We start from the raw sequence: 11,491 nt of genomic DNA on the forward strand, positions 1-11,491 counted from the left end.
TGGACACCAAAGCCGTCAGGCCCGCCCCTGCGCAGCCAGGCCACACTGATCACCTTCCGACACCAGCGTGGGTCAAGGAGGGCCCACCACGTGCCTGCACAAGCTCCAAGCCTGAGGGCCATGTCCTTGGCAGCCTCTCAGACCATCACGGCCTCCACGACACAGGCAAGCTTTAGACCTTCCTCGTTGACATACTCTACTGCCGCCTCCAGCCTACACTACGGTCAAGTAGGTCACACATTTGGAACTGAGTCTTGATTACACAATGGCAGAGTACATATGTTCATTGCAGAGTTTACATCAGTGTACTCCCTTCGATGTGGTGCCACCAACTCTGTGCATAGTGTCACAACCACACGTGTCTGTGGGCCTACGCGGACTATTGCCCTCGGCCTACGCTGTGCATGAGTAGGTCATAGAATTGGAACTGAACATTGATTTTTCAAAGGCAGATTACATATCTTTGCATGCAAGGAGAGGCGTGAGAGGATGACGCGTTGCAGCCCGGAGGGAATAGCATCATCGTTACGTAGGTGATCGAACACTACCGATAAATGCCCTGTTGCCACTAACTCTGTGCATCGCGAGCCAACGACAGGTGGCTATGGGCCCTTGCTGACCGCTGCCCCCGGCCTACACTGCATTCGAATAGTTCACACACACCTTCGAATTCAGCCTCGATTTGTTTATGGAAGACTTCATGTCTTTGTACAGGCTTCCTCGCAGACTGCATCCCCTTTCAGCCCCGGTGCCAAGATGTCTATTCCCTGAGACCCATGGTCACTTTCTGGTTGGACTTTGGGGGCGACTGAGTCTATGGACTTATGGTTTTCGTCGCCATTTTGGCGGTGACACTGACTATGTGGCGAAAACGAGGCTGTGGCATTCCACCCCACAATTTGCTGCTTCCGGATAACATCAGACCTTTTGCCTCAAGCCCTGGAGGACACATTCCACTGTCCTCAGCAACACTCCGCAACATACACCTCGGACATTGATGAGGAGCCGCTCAGGTCGCATGGCCCATCTGACTGCACTGCAAGTAACCGTCCCGTGGCAGGGTGCCTGTGCCGGCCGCTGTGCATCCAGGGCCACTAACTCTATGCTGGACATGTCCAGGACCCCTTCTTCTGGGGTATTGGATGGCCTTTGCGCTATCCGCTGCCTCCGGCTTCATCTGCGGTCCACCAGGGCTCAGACATGAAATCGAGTCCTGACCGGCCCGGACGTCACATTACCGCAGGAGGCACATGCCACCTCCGCCAGGACAACCTCCAACCGCCATCTGCCAGAGTCGAAACGGTGGTCCTGACAAACCTACAGAGTTGCAAAACACCTGTCGTGGATGCCATCATCAGACTGATACCCTGCTCAGCACTCCAGGTACCACTGACTCAGTACGCCGCAAGCCATCGTACGTTACTGATTGTTTTTTGTGCTGTGGAAAGGCTGCACAGCAATGTCATCTCAAGCAGTGTGGGAGACCTGGGACGTTATTGAGGAAGCTGATGCAGGTCTAACACACCACACTGCATCTGCATCAGGAATATCTTGAAGGGACACAATCCAAGACTTTTTCTTCACATGAGCGTGCTCATCTCTAGTGCCCCAACCACAGTGCACTGCAACTCACGGACACTTCTGTTTGCATGTTGTGTGTCCTCTGGACTTTCTCTGTCTCCATCCATATTGCTCAGCAGTTGACTCTGTTATGCAGGTGTTTTGAGTTCCCGTTGCACTGGTGTCCACTGTTCAAGTGGTTGCCAACACCAAGCACTCCATGCTCGCTGGCTTACACTCACCCCACACACATCCAGCACCTGCGTCACTGTACATGTGGCCCTGCCAATAAAGGGGCTGGGCGCACGTGCCCGTAGCCAATTCAACATGATATCTGTGTGTATCCCTGTGGTCTTGTTGTATGCATGAGGGACCTGGGCCCTACGACATTACATTGTGCTGTGTACAGCGGATGCAAACATGTCACCACAGGCAGCAGGTTGGAGCTTGGACATGTAGTTTTGTCGTCACCCACTCAATTCGTAAGGGGAGTGGGCTGGGCAGTCGTAGGCAGAGCCGACGTGGGTGTGTGACTGCTATTTACATGCCCCTGGGCATGGTTCTGTACTGTGAATGTGCATCTGCATGTGTCTCTATGGCTGTGTGGGTCTCCTTTGTGGGGTGTGGGTGGTCCCTGAAGTGTAATGGACACCAACGTATGTGATCTAGTTTGCCTTCCATGGGTTTGGACCCCAACCACACCTGTTCGGCCACCTCCTTTTGGCATGCTGACACATGGCAACAGGGTGCCATGTGTGGGTGGGTGAAGTGTTGTGAGCCAGCTGTGCTTGTGGATGCTTCCTGCTGTGTGGTATGTTGTAGTCTCTGTGTTCTCCTCTGAGTAGTTTGGCTGCCCGGGTCCTGGTGGTGGGTTGTGTCGGATGTCCATGGTCTGTTGTAGGGCGTCATTGTCAAAGGTGTGGTGGTCCTCTCTGGCATCACAGAAGTGTTGTCTTGTGTGCTCTGCTGGAGGTGTTGTGAACCCCTCTGCAATGTGAAGGCGAGATGCATGTTGACATTGTGTTGACATGTATGTTTGCGCATTGTTCTGGTCTTCATGCAGACTGTATGACAATGTACATTGTGACTGTTCGTGAGGTGCTGAATTCTGGTGCGAAACAGTGTACATTTGGACTAAATGACGGATGTGATGTTGTACACGTACATTTCCATTTCACAGTTTCCTGCTCTGTCAGATATAGTAGGCATGTTTCTGTGCATGTGCGGAGCCAGTTGTGTCCTCTGTTCTGTAGTGTTGGCTATGCTCATTGTACCACATTGTCGTCAATGTGGGTGTGCTGTTCTTGCTATGTGTGTGTGCTGTAGTGTGCCAAGGGGATCAGGGACATGATCCTGGGTAATTGTGGGTGTGCTGTGTGCTACGCCTCGTTGTGCATTTGTGCCATTGTGCCCATCTTCCCCATCCCCCCAGTCCCTGTTGGTTACTCTCCCTGTTGATGTTGTGTCAGGTCCTCTCAAGCTGTGTCCGTACTCCCTTCTCCTTGCACCGTCTCCACACTGATGAATGTGGCCTCGGTTTCCTCCAGCTCCTCCTGTGGCGCAGGACTGCCACCTCCTGACGCCGTTGCTGCCTTCCTGTTGGCAGCGGGTTTGTGCCTGGTTTCGGTTGTCCCATCATGCCGATGCCTCTTGGCCTCCTGGATTGGTCTCCTCGGCACTCCGACTGCATTTTAGGTGGTCTGCTTGTGGATGCATGGTATTTGCAAGCCTGTGGCTGGTTTTCGTCACTTTTTGTACCGCGATTGGCCCCGTTGCATTTTCTTTGTGTTCGCATTTTGGATTTTTGCGGCGTGTCGTTGGATTTTGCATGTCCATTTGACACGTTATCTGCTGACTATCGCATGCTACCGCCGCGTTATGAATACTTTGCTGGCACGGCGTAATTTTACCGCATTGGGCTGCGATGTTGAGAGGTGCGTTAGGCTACTCTTGGGGTAGTTATCACATGTTCTTGTGAATATACCCCATTGTCTCTAAGTTAAGCCTGACTGCTCTGTGTCAAACTATGAGAGGATTGATCACAGGAAAACTCAGACTTGGATGGTGTTTCACCCTGACCAGTGCTCACACCCCAGTCAACAAACCACTCAAATGTTTTGCAGCCTGGGAAAAAAGGCCTTATTGATATCCCATTGTTTCATGCCATTCATTGCACCTGGCTCTTTTTGCAGGGTTATCCCCTAACACTTTGCCTTCCTCCTATTTTTCTGACCTTCTTTTGTTGGCTTTACCAGTGCAATTTAGTACTAAAGTGCATGTGCTCTCTCCTGTAAACATGGTATTATTAGTTTACACCTGTTTGGCATTTTTAATTTACTTGTAAGTCCCTTGTAAAGTGGTATACCATGTACCCAGGGCATGTACATTAAATGCTACTGATGGGCTTGCGCACTGCTTGTGCCACCCAAAGAAGGAGCCTTTTAAACCTGTCTCAGGCCTGCCACTGCAGGGCCTGCGTGCGCAGTTTACTTCCACTTTGACTTGACATTCAAAACTACTTGTCAAGCCTTAAACCCCCCTTTTATTACACATCGGTCATCCCTAACTCTGGCCCTAGGTAGCCCTATTGGCAGTGTGTGGTGTAAGTAAAAGGTAGGACATGTGCCTTTAATGTGTGGCTTTTCCTGGTAGTGACAAACAGTCTATTTTGATTCTCACTGCTGTTAGGCCTATTCCTCTTTTTGGCTAGCATTGGGAATACCCTTATATATATATTTAAGTTTTATTTCCTGATCTGAAAGGAGTGGCGTAGCCATGTTCGGTATGTTTAGATTGGCAGTGAGAAATCATACTGACTAGTATAGTTTGATGTTACATTACTATTTTAGAAATGGCACTTTTAGAAAGTGTCTACATGAAGGAAGTGCTTCCCAGACCATTGATCAAACAGTGATTTATGTAGGGAACCCATGTGTTGTTCCTACAGTCGTTATTGATTTGTCCTGTCATTTACAATTTATCTTCCAGGGTATACACTCATATACATCACACCCGCATTACTTGTTTTCTTTGAAAGAATTATTTATTGTGTAATGAATCACAAATCTTTTTTTCTTAGATCATAGCATTTTTTTCTTTTTACAAAATGTCTGAAAAAGTGTACTATACATTTGCAGACATATAGACAGAGGACAAAACGTAGAGTGAAACAGAGCACAATTTACATAACAACACTTCATACAGACATATGGTGCCGTAATCAAGAACACAATTTATATTGTATAGCATGGTAATTGCATTTATATAGCGCTTACTACCCCTGACGAGGTGTCGAAGCGCTTTTTTGCCAAGTAGCATGCTATAAGGATTAGTGTTGAAATAGTATAGTGAAATATGAAAATAATTAAAGTGGTGGATAGGTTAGCCAGTTATTGGAATTCGGAAGGATAGGGATAGAAGAGGAAAAAAGGTTTGTATTTATATAGCGCTTGTTACCCCTGATGGGGTGTTGAAGCGCCTTTTTTTTGTGGGCAGTAGCACGCTACTCCGGAAACCCATAAAGGACTAGTGGTAAATTAGTATGGTGAAATATGAAAGTAATTTGGTTGGTGGATATTAGTCAGTTATTTGGAGTGAGAAGGATAGCAGAGGGGAAGAAGGGGAGAAAGGTTTGAATTCATATAGCACGTGTTACCCCTGAAGGGGTGTTGAAGCACTATTCTGGCGAGTAGCACGCTACTCCGGAACCCATAAAGGAGTGGTGTTAAAAATTTGTATAGTGAAATATGAAGTAATTTAAGTGGTGGATATGTTATTCAGTTATTTTGTTAGAGAAGGGTAGTGGCAGGATAGAAGAGGGAAAGAGGTTTGTATTTATAGAGCGCTTGCTACCCCTGATGAGGTTTGAAGCATTTTTTGGGGTGAGTAGCACACTACTGTGGAACCCATAAGGATTAGTGTTGAATTATTATAGTGAAATATGAAAGTAATTTTAGTGGTGGATATGTTAGTCATTTATTTGGATTGAGAAGGGTTGGGGAGGGGTAGAAAAGAAAAAAGGTTTGCATTTATATAGCGCTTGTAACGCAGATGGGGTGTTGAAGTGCTTTATTGGTGAGTAGCATGCTACTCCGGAACCAATAAAGGATTAGTGTTGAAAATTAGTATAGTGAAATATGAAAGTAGTTTGAGTGGTGGATGTGTTATTCAGTTGGATAGAGAAAGGTAGCGGAGGGATAGAAGAGGGAAAAAGGTTTGCATTTATATAATGCTTGCTTACCTCTGATGAGGCGTTGAAGCGCTTTTTTGGGGAGTATCACACTACTCAGGGACCCATAAAGGATTAGTGGTGAATTAGTATAGTGGAATATGAAATATGCGAAGTGAACATGTTAGTCTGTTATTTTGATTGAAAATGATAGTGGAGGGATAGGAGAGTGAAAGATTTTGATATATTGTTTTTTGGGGAAGGTCATAGCTGTAGGAGGAGGCTTTTGGATGAGTAAAAAGGGGTTGTGGAGGGGAAGAGTCAGAGGGAAGAGTTTAGAAAGGTTTGTTTTGGGGATCAGTATAGTAAAAGAGGTGTCAGATGATACAAGGAGTGGTAGATATGCATCATAACAATCACTATATCTTGATTACAGTTAAAAAAAACTTTGTTTGCAGACAAGCAACTGACCGGATACAGTTGCCTGGCTTGTGTCCTGTATTTTATTGTTTTTGGGACTGTTGCCCTTTCAGTCCTCTTGTATGTAGTGCTTAATGCTATTACTAGACCCTGTTGGAAGTTGGAGTCAGAGCATGAATTAGCAAGTAATATTTTATATTTCAATGGGGCACCATGACAACGGAATGGTGCCTAAGTGAAGCCCAATGTGCATCCTTGCGGGACGAGCAGAGCTGCATATTGGGCTTGACTTAGGCACCATTCCGTTGGCATGGTGCTCCACTGAAATATAAAATATTACTAGCTTTTCAGCAGGTTCTGAGACCAAGACTGATGGATGGTCCAGGCCTTACATACGCCAAGGTAGACTTAATTCATCCTCTGCACATGTGGAACTAAAAGACCACATTTTTTCGCTCGCCTTAGAATATTTTATAAATATTCCAGGTCCAACAACCACGTAGGACCAACCCATAAATCAGAAACATGGAACAATAAACTGGATAGATACAAAACATAATGTGTTTATAAAGCAGCCAGGATCAGGGTACGTCCTCGGATATAATCCTCATAAATATCAAACAAGATGAATAATAATTCAAAGTTAGTAATAATTATTTTTTGTATTTTCATTAACACCGACAAAGAGTCCACAAACTCAACTAGCCCTGAAGAAGACCTTCCACGAAATACAGCACAGGCCCATATTTGAAGGTTGAAACGCGTCGACGTACACATACATTTGGACAAGAGCAACTACCATCAGGGTCACTTTATGCACATAAGTTGTGCAATATGAGAGTGGGTAATTAGGATACCACCTTGACTTTAATTCATGCTCTGACTCCAACTTCCAACAGGGCCTAGTAGTACCATTAAGCAATACATACAAGAGGACTGAAGGGGCAACAGTCCCAAAAACAATAAAAAACAGGACACAGGTCAGTTGCTTGTCTGCAAACAAAGGTTTGTTAACTGTCATCAAGATATAGTGATTGTTTTGATGCATATATATTGTGTTCTTGATTACGTCACCATATGTCTGTATGAAGTGTTGTTATGTAAATTGTGCTCTGTTTCACTCTAAGGTTTGTCCTCTGTCTATATATATATATGCAAATGTATAGCACGCTTTTTCAAACATGTTGTAAAAAGAACAAAATGCTATTATCTAAGAAAAAAAGATTTATGATCATTGCACGATAAATAATTCTTTCAAAGAAAATCAGTAATACGGGTGTGATATATAAGAGTGTATACCATGGAAGATAAATTGTAAATAACAGGACAAATCAATAACTACTGTAGGAAGAACACGTGCATTCCCTACATAAATCACTGTTTGATCAATGGTCTGGGAGGCATTTCCTTCATGTAGACTCTTTAAGTATTGATGCCAGCCTCCACAGTCCAGAACTGAATCACTCCCCATTTCAGGATAACTCTTAGAAAGTCGGCATCTCTCTGTGCTTATGACTCTTTGTGCTTTGCAGCTTAACTCCAATCCATGTCTGGGCCTGGGTGACAGCTACACTTTGTGTATACTCTCCAGCCAGCCATCACACAGGAAGGGCTGGGTGTGACAGGGGTTACATCTGCCTACTGATGGTCTTCCTTGCCTGGGAGAAGGAAAGGGCATTCACACTTGACATTCGTATAGATTGTACCCTGCCATCACTCAAAGGCTAATTTACCCCCTACTGATGTCTGGAGTGAGGGCTGGGTCGAAAGGGATTTTTGCACACTTGTAAAGATTCCTTTTGAAGTTCCCCCATGAACAAAGACTTTTTTAAGTAAAAGTACAGGGGCTCTGACCCCATGTTTTTGAAGCTCTTTGGGATCTAGAATGGAAGCTCTGTCAGAAGAACTGCTGCACTGCTTAAAGGACTCATCTAGATGGCTTTTCTGTTTGCCGCCCTGCTGCCTGCTAACTGCTCTTCTGCTTCTAGGACTGCTACTCCCTGACTCTGGTCTCACCAACCCCTTTTTGGGGAACTTGTAACCAGGTGCTGCTGGCTCTACATATTCACATCACCGAGAGAACTGCTGTGCTGCCAGGAGAAACTGCCGTTCCACTTGAATGTTATGAATTTGCCTGCTGCCTGCTACCTGTGTATGCCCCATCAAGAGTGTTCTTCAGAGCATATTGGCTTGCCCCCTGTTTTCCCAGTCTCACGACCTTAAAAGACTGCAACAGCCTGATTGCCGTGGGATCTGAGTCCAGCAATAACCAGTGTCTAGGCTGCCCATCGCTTTTTTGGGCTAAAGTGTAGAGTGCTCTGTGGTGTTCTTGGAACGGCCTGCCTCGCCTGACTGCTTTTTTCTGCCCGAGTTTGAAGTGCAGGCCTTTTTGACAGAATTCTCCAAAGCAGCGTGTAGTAAGCATTGCTCACCGCCGACAGAAAGAGTGTGTGGAGCATTTTCTGACCTTCTAAAGAGAGAAATGTGTGTTGCTCTCCAGCACGGCCCCCAGCAAAGGGAAGCAACACCGAGTAACACTCTTGGAGTCAAGTGCCATGCTGGGGCTCAACCCCCCCTGTACATGACATCGCCGCCCATCGCTAAGGACCCCCTTGCGAGGCCCCTCCTGAAGTAAGCCGATGTACTGTTGTAAAGCAACGTCAAGGTTCCACCTCCGCTGACGTCGTGCAGCGCCTTCAGCCCAGCTGATCAGTGCGTCTCTGGAACATACTCGGGCCCTGGGGAGGGTTGTAGCCATCCTGTGCTTTTCACAGGCAGCTCTGTCATTTTGTATCGTTGCAAACTGGGATATCAACCCTTTGAAGCCCCATTGTAGCTGTCCCACACTCTTTCGTGGACAGCCCTGTCCTGCATTGGTATGTCTCTGCAATAGCAGTCCAAGAGGCCCTGGAGCGTTTCGGACACGCTGTACTTGGGGGCACCGGTTTCACTTTCTACATTGTGGGGTGAGACCTCGACAGATGCCCCTGAACACTAGTAACTTATTCTATTTAGGACAATAGTGTTTACCATATTCCCTGTATAAGCCTGCAGGTACCCCTGTACCCTATAGTTTCTTCAAGTACCCTTTTTCATAATCTGATGGATGTCATGCCTTAAGTATTCACTGATGTTATGATGCATTTGTTTTGACCTACAACTCCGGAATAATAATAGCCCATAGGCTCTCACTACAGGACAGTCACACAGAAGTTGATATGAAAAGGATTTCATTGGAACATGACAGACATCCTTCCTAGATAACCAGTGCTCAATTTGAGCTGGTGGTTCCCGGTGCTCACAACCAGCACTTAATTGGTTTCCGGTGCTCACCACGGGTACTTAATTGTGAGCACCTCACTAAATCTACCACATGGTGGCACTGCTCAAATAACATAGAGATGAGCAGAACAACTGTTGTTTAATAATACACTATACATAAAAAACTACGTATGCCTGCCTCCCCAGCCATTGCTTTAGCTTTGGGGACCGGGAATAATCGGAACTGTCTCACTTGCAGGCAAGAGAGATAGTTAGTCATTTTTTTGGTACCGCCATTGGCATCGATGACTGGGGAAATGGGTGGTGCAAGCTGCAGTTGCCTCCTGGTCAGGACCCTGTCACTTATTATTTTACAAAGTAAGTACTGTAGATGACACAATTAGGATTACATCCAACTCTTATCTAGAGACAAATTAAATAATGTTGCACATCATAGAATTTGTGCAGCTTGAAACAAAAGTGTTGTAACCAGACGAAGGAAGGAAAAATGTGCCTAGTTTTACAAAGAGTCACAAAATTAAAAAGGTAGTGAATAGTTCTACACACACACAAATATTTTTTTACCTGTTCACATAATTAAGCCGGTATTAGCACTTTTTGTACTCATTAAGAATTTTTTGGTATATGAGTGCTTAATGTACACCTGTAAATCTCTCTAAATCACCCTAGTTCCTGTAAAGTGTACAAAAGTCATGTAGGTCGAGCATATTGCATAAAACTGTCAACTGAAGAGCTAAATTGTGACTAAGTGTGAGTAATGGAGTCCATGTCACAGTCTTCAAATTTCTCTTGCATGTTTCTCTTGTCTAAAAATACACAGGGCATTATTTATGAGGCCATGTGGCAATTTTGTGCTTCCGTTGCGTCACTCATTGTGACTCATCGGCGGCGTAAAACATGCACCCTGTTGAGCCCTATTTACAAAGCGATGCATCTAAGCATGTGCGTCAGTTTGTAAACCCCTGTGCTACATTATACCTGAGTCAGGTATAATGTATGCAGGGGAGCATTCCCGGACAAGTAAGCCTCATTGAAGTAATGCAGTGAAATCTATGAGATTTTGCTGCACCATTTATAGGATGCAAATGCGTCACAGCCTTACGCCTGCCTCATGTCAGGCCTAAGGGTGATGCACTGCTATATCCATAGCCCTCCCCCCTGCATTGCTGGAGTTGCATCACGCTTCCTAAACAACTCCAGCAATGCGTCATTTTTGCGCTGACAGATACGTCAGTAAAACTGATGTATCTGTCTTTCCTTGCGACATGATGCAAAATCTGACGCATCCATCATGTTGTAAGGGGGGTGCAATGAAAAGTGTTTTCACGCAGCCATGCTTCACTTTTCATAAATGAGGCCCACAGAGAATTAACTCATGGGATCATACGTTTTGGCTCTAGTCTGAATATGCTATTTTACCACAACTTACCGTCTCAGGCAGGAAGTTGTTTGCATGTTTTTGTATCTGGGCACTTTTCAGTATCTTATACTTTAACTCTACATAGTTCAGAAACAGCCAGCATAGATAGTGTGCAGAATCCATCGATTTTAAAGCTACCCCATAAAAAAGTCCCTCATATTTAAGAACAATTCATCAAATCTTTTAAGATTAGAATTGATACCTCTGTACATAATTTTTCTCTCGTTTTGGTTAACACTAACTGTGATAGATGGAAAACTCCCCAGTTATGGGGCCAAAATGTTCCAGGGTCAGTAAACCTTAAGCTGTTGGTGATTTTTTTTTGTATAGATGGCAACACATGGGCGAGTGTGCCTTCATTATTTCCTCCCTCCATACATCCACTCCATTTTTTAACCCTATTAAGGTTGGTAAGATGGTTCTTTGCCGAATGTTTTTTCCATAGGGATTGCTCTGTCTGGTAAGGTTTAAAAATATTAAAGTGCCAAGGTACCCTTTTTGCCGAACGAAAATTATCCTAAACTAACCAAACCTACAAAGGGGTTATCCTAGTCGAAATTATCTGTTCTTTGCCGGGATTGTGATGTGTAGAAATTCACCCTTTAGTCAGAATGCCCCCAAAAAGAAAGATGCACATTTGC

At 45.1% G+C, this 11,491-nt stretch overlaps 1 protein-coding gene across 6 annotated transcripts in view; it reads right to left on the minus strand.

The window, feature by feature from the left end:
• Positions 1-11,491, minus strand: part of CHL1 (cell adhesion molecule L1 like) — a 463,163-nt gene that overhangs the window by 93,706 nt on the left and 357,966 nt on the right. The gene's annotated exons all lie outside the window — the stretch shown is intronic.

This window comes from Triturus cristatus, chromosome 9 (genome assembly GCF_964204655.1).
Source record: "Triturus cristatus chromosome 9, aTriCri1.1, whole genome shotgun sequence".
NCBI classification, from domain to species: Eukaryota; Metazoa; Chordata; class Amphibia; order Caudata; family Salamandridae; genus Triturus; species Triturus cristatus.